At 43.8% G+C, this 21,544-nt stretch overlaps 1 protein-coding gene across 2 annotated transcripts in view; it reads right to left on the minus strand.

The window, feature by feature from the left end:
- The window catches only part of LOC131686145 (fibronectin type-III domain-containing protein 3A), a 223,575-nt gene that overhangs the window by 179,111 nt on the left and 22,920 nt on the right, over window positions 1-21,544 (minus strand). The window lies entirely within an intron of this gene.

Here is a 21,544-nt window from a genome sequence, read left to right on the forward strand (position 1 = left end):
AAAACGCGTAAACTAACTTTGGAACATTATCAGGCACTTGTTGCGAAATCGTCAGGCCAAAAGGTTAGACGAAGCCGCATGCAACGTGGCCGGCACCCGTGGTATTGCCTTGTCCCGATGTTGAATTTAAATTTTTCACATTTTCACCAACATTGCTAGTTAGTTCCTTATCTAATCGAGAGTGCTTCAATACCGTCGCGACTTTTTGGGCAAAACGGTCATCACAGACGTGGAGCTGGCTGAAGAAATGAGCAAATTTCTATCGCTCGAGTGAGCAAACGTGGACAAAGCAAGCCGGATAGCCGTCATCACTCACCACTGGCATATACTAAAACAAAGGCCCGATTGAATCAAGCAACGGCGATACGGAACCTTTCATATAACAATATAAACATTATCTACCATGATTTATTTTGTATTAAATAATCACATATTTAAATACATGAATGTGAATTTGTTGTTGAAAATATCCACGTAAAATATCGCACAAGTTCTTAACCTTCCGGAAGTCGCGCTAGTGCACTGAGTGCACGCTGCTCTGAAAATCGAGCGAAATCATCGTAGGGCACCAGCGGCTACTCATTGCTCCAAAAACCGACTTTCTAACTTGTAACCCGTCAGGGTAACAATTTAGCACTGGGTGGAAATATACCATTTATTGGGTATACACTCCGTAGAGTGTATTGTTTACATAAAATTAGACTCACCGCTGTTCAATATGTTCGTTCATGTTTTGATGTAAATTTCATTTGTTTTTTTAACCATGAACGTTTTTGTTGACATAGCTAGATTAGATAATTTTTGTTGCATGTTTGTGAATTAACAGTAGAGTTTAGATAGGCTTCAATTTTCCACTTGCTGGCAAAAACGATTGCTGAATACGCTACTCAGCGGGTGACAGCGACGGTGGTGGTGGAAGGTGGAGTGGCATATTGACATCGAGCAAGAGGTAGCCATCGGAGCCAGGAGAGTTAGCTTCGAACCACGTTTGTGAACAGTCGTTTTGTGTCTCGATCGAGATAGTTTTTTGAAGATTCACGGCAGTCCGTGTATGGTGAGCAGAAATATCTGCAAAAGTGTCTGCCTGTGGTTCGAGTGCTCTTGTGTGGTGCTAGATCGCCGTTTGTGGGAAGCTAAGTGTAAAGGATCTCTCGCTTCCCCGGCTAACCGTGAAGGATCTAGAAGCACCGATGCGCCCTCGCTGGGAAGGATAAGCCGAACGAGCCTTGCTCTCCTTTCCAGCTAACAGCCAAGGAGGGCGAAGCAGGTAGGACAACGGATCCGCCTGGGAAGAACACTGCGGTGTCTTCCGGGATTCTTTGCGGGGAGCAAACGAATCCGGTGATTCGTCACCATCGTCGCTAGGGAGGTTCCAACAAACGAGCCACGCTCACCTCCCTAGCTAATTGCAAAGGACCGCTGCCGAAGCAGCAAACAATACTCCAAGGAGAACTCGGCCGTTGCTGTCCCGGCCGGTCGGACGAGACCACCCACCTTTCCACCCAGCAGTAGCAGCTCAACAGCAGCAGCAGTGGAGATAATCAGAAGAATAAACACGGTAAAATTTAGTTTATTTGTTTTTCCCTTTTTGTTTGTTACGAAAATCCGAAATTCTGTAGAGGCACCTAGGCCGCCCTGAAAAGAAGGGTTCGCCGGGCAAACCAGAACCCGAGTAGTGGGCAAACCCCTACTTACAAACTGAGGACCGGAGGGCCGAGTCTCATATAATATTCGACTCAGTTCGCCGAGATCGCAAAATATCTGTGTGTATGTATGTGTGTATGTATGTATGTATGTATGTATGTGTGTATGTGTATGTATGTATGTATGTGTGTGTATGTGCGGATTTGTTAACAAAATATCCACATCGGTTTCTCGGAGATGGCTGAACCGATTACAAACTAAGATTCAAATGAAAGGTATAATATTCCCATAGGTTGCTATTGAATTTCATTTTCAACCGACATCTTGTTCCGGATTACGAGTTGAAGAGTATGGTTACAAAACAAAATTTGTTGATTTGTCCACATCGGTTTCTCGGAATTTTCTAAACAAATTTTGACAAAGTTGATTTTAAATGAGAGGTCCATCAGCTGCTGTTGAATTTTGTGTGGATCCGAGTTCTGGTTCCTGAATTACAGGGTGATACGTACGATCACGCAGCAAATCCCGATTCTAACGAAATCTGCGATGAATGTGAAAAGGTGAATTTTTATTCCAAAATGTAAACACAACTGTTGAATTTGTAAATCTATGTCACCAACAGTCATTCAAAGTCTGTTTGGCCACACTGACCACCATCGACGGAACCGGAAGCATCCAAATTCAGAATAACGGTTATATTGGTTTCTCGAAAATGGCTCGAACGATTTGATCAACTTAGTCTCAAATGAAAGGAGTTGCGTCCCCGGAAACTGATATTAAATTCCATCTCCATCCGACTTCCAGCTCCGGAGTTACGGGTTGTGGAGTGCGATCACATAGAAAACTCCGATTCAAACCGTTACCGCGATGAATGCAAAAAGGTGCTCTTATATATACTTACCAAGTGTAATAAGAATGAAAGACATTTCCATAATGTTATATTGTACGAACCAGCTATTAAATCATAGTTTGGAGAAATGAGAAAGGCACAATTGCACCTCTAGGTGGATTAAAACAGGTTTTTTTAAACTTTAGTCGCTTGCAGCACTAAAATTTTTACATATGATCGACACATATTATATGTTTTTGGAAAGGGACCTTTCAACCTGCATAGTGACTAAGTTTATAGAATGATTTTAACGCGAAATATTGACTAAAAACTACAAAAAGTGCTCAAAAATTAGTTTTTTGAGAAAATCACAAAAACGCTTCTTTGAACAAAAAAATGAATATTGTTTTCGTGTTCAGCGACCCAAAATTAGCCTAAAAAATACTTTTTCTTGAAACTTCATTTTTCTTGTAAACTAGTGTAATCTTTGTATAAAACACTTTGAAAAAATTACGAACTTAGCTCACTTTTTCGCTACAACTTTGTATATAACCCCTTAATACGATTCATGTCCAATGCAAACTGATCGCTTCCAATAATCATTAATCACTGATATATTTCATAGCGCAGATTTTAGTTTTTTAGTTTAGATTTTTTTTCTTGAGATCCTTTCATTCGCTTTTTTTAAAAGATGTAGTCTTCGTGTATACTTTCGCTGAGGCTTCTTGTTGCTTACTTTCGGCTTTTTTTATAAAGGGGTAATATGCTAGGTTGACCAAAAATGACTCACTTTCATACATTCCTGAGGCGATTTCTAGTCCCACCCAAATCTGACGTGCTTGAAATTTGTAAGGGATTTTTTTTATCAAATTGCATGGACAAACTGCACTGCTGATTTTTTCTGGAGGTCTGGAGGGCCGAGCCATATAAACTCAGCTCAACGAATAATGATAATAACAATAACAACAAAAACAGCAACAGCAATAATAACAGGAACCACAACAAGTACAACCACAGTAATAATAATCACAACTACAATAAAAATAATAACATAAATAACACCAAAAATAACAAAAACAACTAGAACAAGAAGTTTAACAACACCACCAACAATTGCAATATAAACAACATCATTCACAACGAACACAGAAACAACAACAACAGCAGCAGCACCAGTACAGTCTCTACGCATCGCTCGATCGAGATACAGTCCGTGCGAAAAATAACATTGCTAATCCGCATTCAAGGTTATCCTGCGCTTTCTCTGCCTCTTCGAGGCTTTGGACTTTTATCTTCTCTTGTGCATGTGTTAACCGTTAGGCCGCATTGCTCAGCCTTTTGTTGATTGAACAATAACCAGCTATATAACCTGGACGGTGTCCGGCCATTAGGCCGAAGGTCATTCGGCCGAAGGACCATAGGCCGAATGGACATTAGGCCGAATGATCATTAGGTAGAATGGACATTGGGTCGGATGTTTAATAGAGGGAAAGGGAATCGAAGCTTATCCTGCACGGCTTTTGAGTTCAATTTTCGCATTTCGATTGAACGAATCTCTTATTGTTTTCATTGTTTGAATAATTTTTTTTTTTTCAATTGAAGTCTGAACATGCGGATTGAAGCGATGTGGGGTATCCACGTTAGGTGTTATAATTTATTTTTTACATTACGTCAGCAACAACGTCCGCCCATTAGACCGAAGGCCGTTAGGCAGAAGGATGCTAAGCACACAAAATCTATAACCAAAATAATCTTTTCTATGTCAGTACAATCATTCATGCATTATAAAGTCTTGTGTAATGAAACATTGGCTTTAATCCAAATTTCTGCTTAGGAAGAAATATTGTGTTGGACATTGGCGACAGTTCTCATTATCAGAACTAACTATTATTCTGTTATTGTTCTGGAAGTAATAATAGATATGCAAGATCTTTCAGCTTTGTGTGCACTGTTGAATAACAAATATTTAATATTAATATTGACTCAATTAAACTAACATATTCTGAACTGGATATTTGGTGGATAATAATAATAATATATTATATAATAAGCATAATAATGTTAATTTATTATAGAAAAAAATCCACAAGTTGAATTATTCAGATTTATAATAATATTTCAAAATTACAAGTTTAATTATTACAAATATAAAATATAGTTCATAATCCAATAATTGTTCTTAAACATTATCTAGCGCTATATGTGTGTTTTTTAATTCTTTCGCTTGTTTAACGTATTTAGATTTCACGGTGATTTTTAACGTTACGGGTTTACTTGCATTCACAAAGGTTGATTATGAAATGAAACCCAAATAGCGCATCCAAAACACCGATTAGTAGGCCATGCGAAACTTCATAACCATGCTAATCATTCTGTCAACTAGTCGTCTTTTCGTAAGATGTGTGCAGCTGCTAATCGACCAGAATTATTAAAAAGTTCTCGTGAGGAGGGATATTTTAACTTGGAATGGATGCATTTACCATAAGAATAAACGTGTGAGTATTTATTATGGTTCAATATGATTTATTTTCAATAAATACGCTCGATGATTTCTGTAGGTCGATTCTCAGTTCTATTGGGAGTGCTGCATTCGCCAGCATGCTAAAGTTGGTACGAAAAGCTGTCCAGCTCGTCTCGTAACAGAACTCGTCGGTGACGCTCACAACATTGTGTCCGGAGATGCATTAAATTATTCGTATTAAGTCGATCCTATCGCTATCGAAGCCGTTCGTCTGCGAAACGGTATTAAACGATGTGCAGCAGGAGATAGTGGACCTTCCTTCGCGAATTATTCAAAAGGTAGCAGCCGAACACTCAGTAACCGTTCAGCATCGGATGTCCTATGACGCTCAACGGAAAATAGTCAAAAGATCAAAGCCCAAAACACACCCTGAATCAGAAACAGTGGCAGATTTTATTGTTCCGCAAAAGCTACGGCTTGCATTGGATGGATTACCCTTTTACCGTGGAGATGCCGAAGTTGATGGTGAGAAATCAATAATTTTTGCCACTGATCAAGGCCTGAAGTGACTAGAAATGTCCAAATATTGGGTGGCCGATGCAACTTTTGACACTGTGCCAGGATTGTTTCGACAGCTATTCACGATACACTGTAGCATCGGTCCCGAACACAGTAACACAGTACCTATTGTTTTTGTTTTGATGACAGCAAAAACGGAAAACTTGTACCGCGAAACTCTGGCACAGTTGTCACAATTTGCTTCTTTGTCGGACATTGAATTAGCTCCTCCTGTAATTTTAACGGATTTCGAGAAATCGAGGCTAAATGCTTTCGAGCACGAATTTCCGGAAGCTAAAAAAGTTGGTTGCTTTTTCCGTTTTTCTAAAAATGCATGGAAAAAATACAAACATCCGGGCTTGTTCCTTTCTTTGGAAAGGACGAAAACAAAATGTATGAAGCATACAAGCGAGTTAAGGCTTTGGCATTTTTGTCAGCCGCCGATATACCACGTGGATTTTCCGTTGTCGCTGAAATCACTCCAGACGAATTGCGTGTTATTTTAGATTATTTAGAGGTAACGTACGTGCTGGGGAGGAAAAAAACTGGTAAAAGACCAAGTCGTATACAGCCTTTGTATCCACCAGCACTGTGGTCTGTGTACCAGAATGTTGTTGACGGACTACCTAGAACCGCAAACCAGGTAGAATCGTGGCATAGACACGTGAAGACACATCGAATCATCGAAGAGATGCGGCTTGAACAAAAAACAGCCGAAGGTCGAGCTGGTGGTGGAAATAATAAGCGCAAAGAATATCAGCTGAAAGACGAGTGCCTTCAAAAAATTGCGCTGAACTATAAAAACTTTGAAGTTGTTGATTACCTTAATTGAATTGCTTCTATCTTACATATTTAGTATTTAATATTTGTGAAAGCTATCCAATATTGATATTGTACTACCCTTAATTCATTCAATAAAATTATTTTGGAAATCGTGTACGACTATGTTATTCCGGTATTATATACCCTGATATGTTCCATAATTAGCATATGTGGATTATCTTAACATTCGATCGTTAAATTTTTTTGTGATGACCAACAAGTCTTTCATCTTCTTTCGCTTCCATTTTGAAAGAAGATGAAATACTTCTTTCTCTTCCATTTTGTCTCATCCTCTTCCACTATCTCTTACTGTTCTATACCTTTCTACATCTTCTCTCAAATTCTCTAGTTATTAATTTAAATCATTGATTTTTATACTTCTGTCTAATATGAGATGTTCTTTCAAATTATATCCAGCGCATTCCACGATTTCAGTCCACCCAGTCAAATTGCGGAAGTTGACCCAGATGACAATTCACATTATATAGAACCAAGATGGATTTTAAAATTACAACTTTTTCTAAAATTCATTCTCTTTATTTCGATTATGTTAATTAAAGCGGATTACTTATTCTAAAAGTTGTCATTGTACATGCCACTAAGCCACTCAAAAAAAAATTGAGAAAGCAACAGAAACGTCGGAAGCGGCGGCCCCTCGCAAGCAAACCAGTGATCCACTCGTTTGCCCAGATTATTCAAACATATGGGCTATCCATTAGTTTAAGCCCGACGGAGCGGTAGCGATGTCGGACAGCACCCAATTTGAAGCGATGTGGCGTAGCCACATTGGGCGTCAATTTTATTATAGTTAATATGCAACGAAAAATAGGGTGTAAATATGATAAACATAATTATAAGTTTAAAAATTTTTGCTCATTCGATGCGATATCTTGAACCCGGTGGTGATTGAAAATCACCACCAAGTGATTGAAAGGCTTGTTGACCTCAATTCTCAGACCCGTTTTATGTCCCTGTACTTTAACTACATGGCGCACAATATTAATCCTTCTTCTTACAATCCCAACCGTGTGTATTTCATAAATACTCCTGAATCTACTGTCTTCTTCGACACATCCATGACAGACGAGATTTGTGGAATTCCGGACCACATGCGCCCACAAGTGGTTCCAAACATTTTTTACAATAAATTCCGAGAAGTCGACTGTTCTAAGATGTTTTATACTGACGGATCATACCTCGAAGGGTTCACTGGCTTCGGTATTTTCAATCAAAAGTTCACCGCCTCCTACAAACTCAGTGACCCCAGTGATTCCAGATTACCTTAGTGTGGGTCCCTTCTCATTGCCCCATTCCAGGTAATGAGAAGGCGGACTCCTTAGCTAAGGTGGGTGCCCTAGAAGGTGACGTTTATGAAAGACCAATTTGCTTTGTGATGTCCCGACAAACCATTACACGCACATCTCCGGCGTATTGGGCTCGTGGATAATACTATCAGCGCTTGTGGCGACAGCTATCACGATATCGAGCCCATTATCTGGGCGTGCACCGAGTACAGTTCCGCCAGGTCTTGGTTTATGGACACCCTCCGGGCCGAGGAAAACCACCAAACGTCCCGGTTCGAGACGTTCTGGTAAGCCGTGATCTCCTCTATATGTCCTTCGTATACACTTTACTAAAAACCATCAATATACAAATTTAACTGCCCCTTTTTTCTATCATTCTCAGAAGTGTCCTCCTCCGCCTGTACCATACATCCACGAAGGTTTGATGCAATTCCAAGGCGACACCAAACATCTCTGTCGAATGAGCTAAGAAACAGGGGACCTACGTACAAACCACACGCCCAACTCGAACCGCATCTAAGCTGTACAACTAAATCGTCTGGAGGAACCCCTGCCGACTCGAGTAGGAACACATAATTCCAAGTACATAATTTTTCCTGATGAAGGCCACCCGAGTCTACAACCTATGCCGTTGATCTCCCGATGTCTGAAACTGAAAGTTAATAACTTTCTTCCCTGCCATCTTTGTCCACCCTCCCTCCCCTGACTCTTATACCCAGAAGCGCTTGTGACAATGGTTATCACCATATCAAAAACCGTCAATATACAGATTTAACTGTCCTTATAACTTTTCTTATCATTCTCAGAAGTGCCTACTTTCACCTGTACCGTACACCAACGATGATTTGACGCGACTTCACGGTGACACGAAACATCTCTGTCGACAGAGTCAACGAACACGACAGAAACATCACACGCGGAACTCTTGCCGGTTCGCGGAGGAACACGCGGCGTCCCAATACATGATGCTTCCTGATCAAGACCGTCCGACTCTGTAATCCTTACTGTTGATTTCTCGATGCTGAAAGTTAATATCTTTCTCTTTCTGTAAACTTTGTCGTTAACTCGTTAACAAATGTCCAACAGTAGTACTACTCATAAAAATAGTCATAGTTAACCCTTATGAAGGCAAGCTAAAATCCTAACATTAAAGGGCAAGCCGGGCCTCTCGGGCCCGTCTAAATTCAAGCTCCTTTTTGCCGTTCTCATTTAGAAAGGTTATGCAACCGGTCGAAATTTCGACTTTTTAACCGAGACCCGCAGGGCCAAATCTCTTATACCATTCGACTCAGTTCGTCGAGATCGTAAAATGTCTGTATGTGTGTATGTATGTATGGATGTAGGTGTGTGGCAAACAATCTCACCGATTTTTCTCAGAGGTGGCTGGACCGATTTGTACAAATTTAGTCTCAAAGGAAAGGTACAGCTTTCCCATCGGTCGCTATTGATTTTTTTTATTGATCCGACTTTCGGTTCTGGAGTTACGTGTTGAAGAGTACAACCACACCCCAAGTAACAATTGAAGTTTTATAGCACGCTACAAGTGCAATCTAAGTTTTATCAGTGGCTATAAAACTATCATAAAACCACAATTGTTACTAGGGTCAGCAAATGTCCATAGAAACTGATACCACCATGATGTCCAAATGATGCAATATATATTAAAATATGTGCAACATTACTTGGCTTTGCATGTCTAGATCATTAACGACCCACCGAAGGCACTTCGACCAAATTGGCCAGCTATGGCGGTTCTTGATGCCCCGGGGGAACTTACCAAGTTCCTAAGGTAATGTCATACCTATTTCTCAGCGAATTCTTTACCGATTTTTTCAAACTTGATGTCAAATGAATGGTACAGCATTCCCATTGGCTGCTGTTGAATTTCTAATTGACCCGACATCCGGTTCCGGAATTACAGGATGATGAGTACGAACACGCAGCAAATCCCGATTTCAGCGTATAAGGCGATGGATGTAAAAAGGTCAATTTTTTCCCTAAAGGTGAGTACTCGGAAGATCACGTCGACTGTCGATTATTTCTGAGCTCCATTTCGTTTGAACACGACCAATAAATGTTTCTGGGTTTCTATTAATTTCTTCTGATGCATAACCGGAGTACATATTCAGATTTTTATTCCGAGTCTGCATCAGATTCATCGTCGGAAGCAATATCATTCACATCTTCTTCCTCGCTTTGCAAATCAGTTTCGGAATCGTCTGCTGTTCAATTTGCTCGAATTTCTTCCATTATTTCAGATTCTTTGAGAAGATTGAAAACAAGGGCATATCGTCTTATAGCCATTTCAATTTTTTGTTGCTTTTAGATCCTACAATTTGAATATTTACGACAACTATAACAAAAAGAATAGACAATAACGGCAGAGTTAGGTTATGTTTTATCCAAATAATTGTCAAGTAGACCACAGTGGATGAAATAAAAGTATTTACCCAAAAAAAAACGACACACGTCATTATCGTATGCTATTTTTACATTTCTTATAAAATAAATGTATAGAATTCGATAAAACTTTCAAGATTTTTTTTCTTATAAGAAAAGGTAAAAAGATAAAATCAATCAAAACATGAAAAAAAATTCCTGCTAATATGAAGATGAACTCATCAAAATGTTTTTTTTCTTCAGATAAATAATGTATGAAACCCGTGGTATTCCTAGTAAATATTGCATGCCCGGCTTGCCTTTTTGTGCATGTAAAAAATTCAAACATAGCTGCGCATCACTCCATAGATTAAAATTTCACAATACTTTATATTTGTTATTGATTTCAAAGCTACTTATCAAAATTTCCATGCCCAAGCTTATACTGCATACACATTTTTTGTAACTAAAAAATTGTAACGTTCCGGGCCTCTGAGACCCGCTTGCCTTTTTGTGGGTTAAACCCCCAAATCGTACTAAAATTTAATCACTCCCTCTAGTTAACCTTGTTTTAATACGGTTGTAAAACGTTCCGCTTAGTTAATAATTAATTGTTCCAATAGTCAATGATGAGAAGACACGACAAAGCACTAATCCCCGAATACATACGGGGAACGTGCCATTTGAGCAAATATATTCTGATTCCTGATAACTTAGTTAGGTATGCAGAGATGGGTGTGTGAGGGGACCTTATAACCCCCAACCTGACCATCCTTCCAGCTTATTTTGGTATGCCTGGTGATGAGAGAGGGACGAGGAAGGTGAAATAGGAAAGGGTGTCTGAAGGGGATTTGATGGGGGGAATCTGAAGCAAATTGGACACTCGTCGGGGAGGAGGGATAAGACGTGGTGAGTGCGATAGGTATGAGGAGTTATCCCTCGAAGTACATCCCTAGCTACGCCACGGTTCAAATCCAGAAAACCTATCTCAAAAAAAAAACTTGGTTACTCAAATATGCAAATATGTAATATAGCGCTCATCATAATAGATTTTGTATCATTTTGGTATCATAGTGGCACCAGTTTATATGGGAATTTACGTGACTCTTGAACCCATTACTACGGAACCAGAAATCCGATCTAATGAAATTCAATAGCGCCCTATGGCGATGTTGAAGCTTTCAATTGATCCTAATGTCTAATGACTGATTCGAATGGTATGTGACAATCAGCCCTCCTGACCAGGATTACGTTGACAGTTTTCAGAGTGATTGCAAAACCTTTCCATATGAGAAAGACCAAAACAAACACATTTGAGGAACCATCAGATTTTACTTAAAGATTCTTGTCTACTCGCATTCGACAAATTTGAAGGCTTGGTATCTTCTGTAAAGTTGTTGATGATATTAGAAACAACTTTTTTGAAGAAACATAAGTCTTGAAATGCTGATAAAACTGATCCTGAAGTACTAGAAACAACCGGAAAACGCCATTTTTCATCATTTTTCTTCTTCTTTCGGAAAAATAATATGTGATCTTGGTACACTCGAGATTTTCTGTTTTGTCGAGCAGTCTCATTATACGAGCCTCCAATCATTTTTATCGACCCTTGAAGTGTTTTGTTTGTTTTGGTAAACAGTGTTAAGGTATAATTTTTCTGCAAGTCACTTTACAGACGCTAAGGTAAAACTAAAACACTAAACTTTGAAATTTTGAGCAAAATATTCGTAAATATAAGTTGGACTTTTTCGTAGACGACAGCCGAAATTCTCTTTCACTCTTGTACAAACAAAACAAAAGACTTATTCACGTCTAAATATTTAACCTACCACCAGTTGGCCCTCGACAATGATGAACCTGATTGTACTTCGCACATCTGTACCCTGTGTCCGTATGTAAATGTTTAGCAATTACCCGCGTGCGTACGCTTATAGAAGTCATTTTACAAACATCGACAGCTAATTCGTTTGCTTGCACGAGATTACTCATTTCGAATTCCTCAAGCATTTTTCTTGGAATACAGTTTCAATCGTGCAATCGATCCGTGCATGACTTTCGTTCGAACAAAAATATTTTGATTCGTTGGGTTTTACCGATTTTACTGTTTAATCTTGTGTTCCATTCTTTGGTTGGTTCGCTGCATACCTACATAGTCCCTCAAAGTAGTCAACTGTCGATACTTCTCAATTATCTCGTTCTAAAAATAATTATTGGATCCTTGTTTCAGATATCGAGACTTACACCAACGCAATACTGGCTGCGATTTTTTCCCTTTTCTTCGAAGTCTGAGCATTATTGAAGTGCATTATGGCAAATTGCTTTCAGTCGTGTGCCATTACAGTTGCCAATTCGGTCCCAAACCATACGGTCGACGGCAGGAAACGAAAACGCCAGCTCAACAACAAGCGAACGATTAATTATGTTTTTAATTTTAAATTGCAGCAGCGGTGCCGCCGGACTCTCTAGTAGGGGGCTTCAGGGAACAACGAATAGCTCAACCGTACTCTCAAGCAAATTATCTCTCTCGGGATTTTCCATATGTTAAAGTCATTATCATGTCATCAGGCTGTCCTCCTCCGCAATTCCGGTTGGATTCTGCACGTATCGGAAAATGACACTTTGTTCAGTGGGAAAGGAGTAGGTGGACGCGTGGGAAGAGAGAAGGGACGCTTACGAAACACGCCTTCGCGAAAGCATGGTCTGTTCTTCCGACCGATGGTCGGTCGGTCGACCTGGGGTAGAGCGCAGATAAAACAACGATGAGACCGGGATGAGCTCCCTTTCATTTATGTGGGTGAGGAAAAATTACCCGATTGCGTCACACGGAGGCGATGGATCGGGCAAACGAAACTAGACACGGGATTTTAATTCGAATCCTCTCATTTCAGCCAATGGGTTGTGCATGATTAATTGTGCGCTTGTCTTTGTGGCTGCTGTGCCGAAGAGATCCCTGGAAAGAGGAATCAGTTGTGTCCGGCAAAGTGGGGTTTTTTGACCTTCTTTAGTGAATGGTACGGGAGGAATGTTGCGTTTTGTACACTTTTTCTTCAACAGGTGTTCCTTTATGGTGAATACGTGTTCATCCTTCTAATTGATTTTTTTTAGGGACGATGAGCATTTTGTTCTGATTTTTTGAAAATCAGCTTCTTTGATACTCCTTATTCGCAATAAAACGCAATGACTTCAGAAAAGGAAATTTTATGACGATATACAGTTTAAAACATCTTTTTTTATCCCTTTATGGTCAACTAAGGTCGAGGGTGGTGGCTAGCGGTTTTCGTACATCCTTGACCTGACGGACGAAGCTGTGGTGCCTCGAACACAGGCAACGCAGATCCAAGGCCATCATTGAAATGATAAGTTCTGCGGTTGAGATGTACTTCCCCCAGTTGCCAGACGAAAACCTGTAATTATTGCGTGTGTGTGGTGCTGTGTGCATATCTGTCTGTTGGCGTGGGCAGTGTGATCGCGAAGGGCTCGAGCGTTTGAATGTTAACGTGTTTGTCTCCTGCGCTAGCGTGTGTGTAACTTCGCGTGCATAAATCGCATGTATTCGCATGTATTTTTGAATAATTGCGCACGGAACTTGAGTCTGATGCTTAATTTTTAGTGCTAGATGGTAGAAGAGTTCCCGGTCATGTCGCCGTGGAACGTTTTGTCTAGTGAGTACGAGCGTCATTGTTTGATTGGTCCAACTGAAGGTATGAGTCTAGGCTTCTATAACCGAGGGTAGACTTCCGGACGTTACCGATTCATGATCGCGTGAGCGGTGGGTTTGCTTGAATATGTGTAGATGATTGCAACTGCATGTTCGCGTTTGCTGCCAGGTTTGTGTTATGGCGAAGGAAACGAGCGTTTGTACGTATTAAATGAGAGAGTTGTGAGTGTATATGGGAGAATATGCAATCAATTGTGTTAGTTAGTATTAATTTAATTTAGGATATAGTAATAAAAGGGTTCAAAACATGCCGTATAATGAAATAAGATGCAAAGAAATTAACTAGAAGTGTATAAATTGACCAATATTATTTTTGGTGAAAAAGCAAACTAATAGAACTAACACAAAAACAGGATTTCATCAAGCTATGCTGACCGGAAATGGATGATTCACTTGCGTCGGTAAACTAATCGGACCTTAATTTACCAATCCAATCTTCCTGAATGAATACAATCGAATGTATATATTGAACACTGGATTTACTAACTATTCTATCATGTGCGCCAGTTCTACATCCATTCCCTGATCCAGCTATCACAAATTCTCAGACGAACACACACCGATAGACAAACGGCTACACATACTCCGCTAGCGAATGACGGATCTCAATAGTAGCACGTCTGTAATCACATACGTACATGGAACTATTGAGAACCAGAGCTACAGGTCCAAAGCCCTGGTAAAGGAGGATGGCTGTGATGATCCGGGCCGAGATCACCACGTAAAGCAAGGTAGGGCATAACCCCAATTCCAAGGCGTGAAGCGACCCGTGCCGAGGGATGAGTGATCGAGGGGGTGAAAAAGATGCTCGATCGTTAACGGAGCCTGTGGGGTACCTGGGCAACCCCCACAGTAAGCGTCCCTTACCACGCTAATGCGGAGCTCTGGCGTGGCGGACATATATTTCTCGCGCTACTCGTGGGACTATACATGGAGATAAACAAAAATAAAAACAAACAGACGGAGGTGCCAAACCCCTTCGCAAGAGGTGGTTTGGCGAGGTTTCCCCCTTCGTGGGGAGAGTAGTGGAGCGATGAGTGCTGCATCCGAAAGCACCAGTGACCCCCCAGCGGCGGTAGGCAATAACCCTACCAATGCATCGGAGGGGCCAATATCTGCGATGCGCAAAGTAGCGAAGCAACTCGATTCTATAATCGACTTCGCTAGCGCAAAGCAGAATATAGCCAAGGAGTTGAAGCTGAGCCTCCTGGAGCTCCGGAAAGCTGTTCGTGTCGCAAGACAGGAACAGCAGGCATATGTTGAGAGGGTGGATTGTCGGGAGAGGCCCGCCAGAGAAACCCAGACAGTGGCCTCCAATAGGGAGGAAAGAGAGAAGGTCGATAGAGGTTCACAGACAGTGGCCTTTACCTTCTACGGAGCAGCCACGTCGATCGGAGCGGCGACCGAGTTCCCCTCGAAGGGAAAAGGAAAGGGCAATCGCAAGACGGCATCGAATGCGAAGCGCCCTAGGAAGTCGCCAGGCGAGGGTGCCAAAACCGACACCACTCGGCGTGCAACCGTCAAGGTCAAACGCCGCCTGGGTGAGGTAAGCGAGGGCGAGAGTGACCTCGCTGTGGAGAGCGATGGTACCAGCAACCCGGCACGACCGGGGCAGGGGGGCTCAAACCCCTGGACGCTGGTCACCAAGAAAAAGCCGGCACCGAAACCGGAGGTACCGCGGCCTGCGAGGAAGGCCAAGGACAGAGGCGAAGCCTTGTGGTTAAAAACCGACAAGGACAAATACGCCGATGTCCTTAAATCGATGAAGGCGGCCGAAAGCCTCTCGGCCCTTGGGCAGGATGTGCGTAGCGTAAGACGCACCAACACGGGAGAGATGCTCCTGGTGCTGAAGCGAGGCGCACAATCAAGTGCAGTATATAAGGCCTTGGCCCAAGAGGTCCTTGGTTAGGGCGCCCAAATCAGGTCGCTAGGTGCGGAAACAACTCTCCAGTGCAAGCACTTGGACGAGTTCACGACCGCAGAAGACGTCGTCGCAGCCGTCAAGGAGCACTGCGGCGTCACAATCGAGCGGGCCTCTGTGCGATTGAGGGACGGACCCTCTGGCACCCAAGTAGCCTACCTCAGGCTACTGAATGCGGATGCCAAAAAGGTAACCGAGAAAGGGAAGCTGAAGATCGGCTGGTCGGTATGCCCTATTAGTATACCCCAGCCGCCTTCAGTGGACAGGTGCTATCGGTGCCTAGAATCCGGCCATAAAGCTTACGAATGCAAAGGCATAGATAGGAGCAAGCTATGTCGTCGCTGCGGCGAGGAGGGGCATAAAGAGCGGGGGTGCACTAAGGCATATAAGTGCCTTATCTGCACCGCTAAGAAGCAAGCCCATAAACATGCTATGGGCGGACCTTCGTGTCCCTTCGGCGAGTTAAATAAGAAGAAGCCGTGAGAGTCACACAGCTAAATCTTAACCATTGTGCAGCAGCCCAACAACTGCTGTGGCAGTCGGTCTCGGAGTCGAGGACAGATGTCGCCCTCTTATCAGACCCGTACAGCATCCCTGCCGGCAACGGCAATTGGGTGTCGGACGGGTCTGGAATGGTGGCAATCTGTACAACGGGAAGGTTCCCGGTTCAAGAGGTAATACACCCCTCCGCCGAGGGTGTGGCGATTGCCAAGATCAATAGTGTGTTCTATTGCAGCTGCTACGCCCCACCAAGGTGGCCAATAGAACAGTTCTACCAGATGATCGACAGGCTCTCGTCGGACCTCGTGGGCCGGAAACCGGTAGTAATAGCGGGAGACTTCAACGCTTGGGCAGTGGAGTGGGGCAGCCGCTGTACAAATAGCAGGGGTCAAGCGCTAATGGAAGCATTTGCGAAACTCGATACTGTGCTAGCTAATGATGGCTCCGCTAGTACATTCCGTAGAAACGGAGTGGAGGCGTGGATTGATTTGACCTTTGCCAGCCCGAGTCTGGCTCCAGGCATGGAATGGAGGGTAGACGAAGACTACACCCATAGCGATCATTTAGCAATCCGCTTTAAGATCAACTATGGTGTGCAGCATCCGAGGGCGGGAGATCCCTGTCAGGTACGCGGGTGGAAGTCCAATCACTTCGACAGCGAAGCTTTCACCGCGGCCCTGGGACTGGAGGCCAACACCGACAGTCTAAGCGGGGAAAAAATCGGTTCAGCCATCTCCAAGAAACCGATGTGGACATTTTGTTAACAAATCTGCACATACATACACATACATACATACATACATACATACATACATACACACAGATACACTGTTCTATCACGCGCGTGCGACGCCACTATGCCGAGAAAAACACTGCCAAGAAACGGTAGATGCCCGGTATACTGGTGGAGTGCCGCGATTGCAGCTCTACGGTCAGCCTGTCTCAGAGCTAGACGTAGGATGCAAAGAGCTCGCACCGAGGATGCAAGAGAGAACCGCCGTGAAGTGTTTCGAGCTGCGAAATTAGCCCTTAACAAGGCTATTAAAAGCAGCAAGAGAGCGTGTTTCGACAACCTGTGTGAGAGTGCCGACGCGAATCCGTGGGGTGACGCCTACCGGATTGTGATGGCCAAGACCAAAGGGGGCTCCTCACCCCCAGAACGGTCTCCGGACCGGTTGGCAACGATTATCGAAGTACTCTTTCCGTCTCGAGCCACAAGCCCCTGGCCACCTGCACTACGAGACAGTGCGGGCACGGTCGAAATGGTGGCTCCAGTGACGAATGAAGAACTACTCGCAGTGGCTAAATCCCTAGCAATGAACAAAGCTCCAGGGCCGGATGGAGTTCCAAACAACGCTCTCAAGGCAGCGATCATAGCGAACCCGAACATGTTCAGGCAAGCTATGCAGAGATGCCTTGACGAGTGCCGTTTCCCCGATAGATGGAAAAGGCAGAAATTGGTATTGTTGCCGAAGTCCGGGAAGCCGCCAGGCGACCCATCGGCGTACAGACCAATCTGTCTGATAGACACGACTGGCAAACTGCTTGAGAGGATCATCCTCAACAGGCTCACCCCGTACGCGGAAGGTACGGACGGTCTGTCAAGCAACCAGTTTGGTTTTCGGAAGGGTAAGTCCACAGTGGACGCTCTCAACTCAGTGATAAATACTGCCGAGATAGCGATCCAACGAAAAAGGCGAGGTATTCGATACTGTGCGTTAGTGACACTTGACGTGAAGAACGCATTCAACAGCGCAAGCTGGGATGCCATCGCGCTCTCGTTACACCGGCTTAGCCTACCGGTGGGTCTGTACCGGATCCTGGAAAGTTACTTCCAAAACCGCGTACTGCTATACGAGACCGATGCCGGTCAGAAAAGGGTTCCGATTACCGCCGGAGTCCCGCAGGGCTCGATCCTAGGCCCGGTGCTATGGAACCTCATGTATGACGGGGTTCTGAGACTGAAGTTCCCTCCTGGGGTCAAGATCGTCGGCTTTGCCGACGACGTAACCTTGGAGGTCTACGGGGAGTCAATTCCTGAAGTAGAACTAACCGCAGAACACGCGATTAGCACGGTGGAGGAATGGATGAGCGCGAGAGGCCTGGAGCTCGCTCATCATAAGACGGAGGTAGTTATCGTCAACAACCGCAAGTCGGCACAACATGCAGTTATCCATGTGGGAGAAGTCGCGATCACTTCACAGCGAAGTCTGAAGTCTCTCGGAGTCATTATAGACGACAAGCTGACCTTCGGCAGCCATGTCGACTATACGTGCAAGAGAGCGTCGACTGCTGTTGCGGCACTATCGAGAATGATGTCCAACAGCTCAAAGGTGTGCGCCAGTAGACGTAGGTTACTGGCAGGCGTTGCCGTATCTATCCTCAGGTACGGCGGCCCGTCATGGTCAAGAGCACTGAGGGTAACCAGTTACCTACAGAAACTGGAGAGCACCTACCGCGTAATGTGCCTCACAGTGATATCTACCTACCGCACGCTATCACACGATGCATCCTGCGTGATAGCGAGCATGATGCCAGTCGGGCTGGTCATTCGGGAAGATGAGGAGTGCTTTGAGCTACGTGGAAATAGGGGAGCCCGCGAGCGCACCAGGGTGACCTCGGTCGCCAGATGGCAGCGTGAGTGGGACAACTCCTCGAAAGGTAGGTGGACCCACCGGCTGATACCTAGCATATCGAGCTGGGTGGGAAGACCCCATGGGGAAGTTCACTTCCACCTGACACAATTCCTGTCAGGCCATGGCTGTTTCCGTCAGTACCTCCACAGGTTCGGGCACGCGGAGGTCCCAGTCTGCCCGGACTGCCCAGGTGTAGATGAAACTGCCGAACACATACTGTTCGTATGTCATCGGTTCGACGTCGAAAGAAGAGCAATGCTTGACGTCTGTGGCTGGGACACAACCCCGGATAGCCTTATTCAGCGGATGTGTCAAACGGTGGAGAAGTGGAACGCAGTCTCGGCTGCTACCATCCAGATTGCCAGTAGGCTACAGGTAATCTGGCGAACCGAGCAACAGACGGGGGGCACGGCTAACTAGTGATTGGTTAGCTGGAGCGAAAAAGGCCAAGCGCAAAAAAAAGGGAGTGAATGGTCTGTTCATGCCGAGGTAGGTTGGCGCAGCGAATGGCAACCGCGTAAGGGGTAAACCCAGCCAATCCGAAGCAAGACAGAAGAGTGAGTGTATAGGCGTATAAGTGGACTGCCTCATGCCAAGACGGGAGGGTCGTAGCGTAGTATGTTGGAACTAAGCTATCGATGCCTCATGGCGTGGCAGAGGAGTGAAAGGGTGAGCATCCAAGTCAGTCTCACATTGCATGTTAAGGGTGAGCATAAAAGTTAGCCTCACAGGTTGGTAGAGGCTAGCACAAAAGTCAGCCTAGCAAGGAATGAAAAAGGTGAGCACAAAAGTCAGCCTCGCATGGTATGTCAGAAGTGGGGCCTAAGAAAAATGTCCCACATGGGATGCCAGAGGGAGTGACAAAGGTACAATACAGTGGCACGATTGAGAGTGAATCAGGTGATAGGGTGAGCACACAAGTCAGCCTCACATGGATGGGTAGGGCGAGCACAAAAGTAAGCCTAGCAAGGAATGAGTAAGGTGAGCACACAAGTCAGCCTCGCATGGAACGTAAAAGGTGAGCACAAAAGTCAGCCTCATGTGGGAGTGTTTGGGAGTGAATCAAAGTGTGATTGAGAGAGCACCCAAGTAAGCCTCATACAGGATGTATGATCGCGTGAGTGAGAGTGAATGAGTACATTTAGTACAGCCATCCCCCCAGAAGTAATACCGAGAGGTAGTTCCTGGGAGGAATGATGGCGGAGCCCAATGGAGTTTAGTCGGTATTAATGGCTGGTCACCATTCGAGTCCGACACGCCCCCAGTGCACCCCGTGTGGTAGATTGGACCCTACCGTTAGCACGTGTACTGGGCTAGGACATAAAGGTCTTCTCCATTGTAAAAAAAAAAAAAAGAAAAAGACAAACGGCTAGCACATAACCATTGTGCACTAGTACTGAAAACTACCTAATAGGTTTCTACTTCTACATTTCTTTATTTATTTTAATAACCTGTGCACGATGATGAAACTGATCAATAAATCGACACGTAACGACCCCCACTGCGAGCTGTGCTCACAAACACTACCATTAAGCTGGTGAACAATGTTTGAAAACACAGCCTACAGAAAAGGCCAATCCACGGCAATCCACCAGTCTACCTCGCTAAAGTGCACAGGCTGTTGGCTGACTGTTAGTTTGGGTTGGTGCGGAGTGTGAAAAAACACAAAACATAAAAAAGGCCCATAAGCCCTCTCGGTCTCCTCGATGCACCACTATCGAGGCATAGTGCAATAACCATCTTGAAGCAGTTGTCTGTCAGGTGCTACTAGTTTAAAACAACTTACACTTTAAAATCCCCTAGTCGTAAATATGAGAAAAGTTTTCTAGAGAAAGTGCAAATAAAAAATCTTTTGCGAAATGATGCAGATAACAATTCTTCACTACAATTTTCATAGCTCAACACCAGGGCCGGCGGAATAATTTTTTCCCGTGCGGGTAGTAAGATTTGGAGTAATTTCTACTCGTATTGATGAATGTTTAGACATGGCCTGATTTCTTCACCCTCTCTTAACTTTTAAACCTGGTTTATCAGTGCGTTGTAACCTGGCTTAAGTGTTAAGGCGAGGCTGAAGAAATCGTCGCTAAGTCCCCTTTTCAATACAACTCATATCCATCTAATTCAACCAGCCCCTGGACGGTCTACTTCCGGAGCAAAGATAAGCCATTAAACATCATCCATATATTGCGTGATCTAACTAAACAACACTCGGGCGTGTTCGAATAAGTATTTGTATACGTACCCGCCCAGGAAGTAGAGATTGATGGTGTAATCTCTGGGAGGGGCCTTGATTGCGAAATATGGGATTCGTTCCTTCCACAACCCTTCGCTTCAGTCAGTGAAAATTCTGGTATGTAAGCAACTGCGTTAAGCAACGATCGAGGAGTATAAGAAAACAATTTATTTTCCACTGGTTTTTCCAAAATTTGTTCTTTTGAACGGGGCTCGTCTAGCTGTTCGCCTTTTTGGTGTATGAACTACCGATGTTGCAAACAATAGATAAGAAGGAGATATTTATGAAAAATCGCGTAGCTTCAACGAATTTTTCAGTATATCTTGTCAGAGAACTCTAGAAAATTTATCAAATTTCATGGGGCAAAGAAAATTTTGGTATCCGAAAGGAATCAGCAAACTTTGGTTAAAGGGGATGGATGAAGGTCGTGAATTCCTTTGGGTGGTATATCGGGTCATGTCCAATCATGGTACGTTGAATGCGCATCTTCGGAGTATTGGGGTCGGGGAGAACGGTCTCTTCGCTTGTGGTGACGGTT

The sequence above is a fragment of the Topomyia yanbarensis genome, chromosome 2, assembly GCF_030247195.1.
Source record: "Topomyia yanbarensis strain Yona2022 chromosome 2, ASM3024719v1, whole genome shotgun sequence".
Taxonomy (NCBI): Eukaryota; Metazoa; Arthropoda; class Insecta; order Diptera; family Culicidae; genus Topomyia; species Topomyia yanbarensis.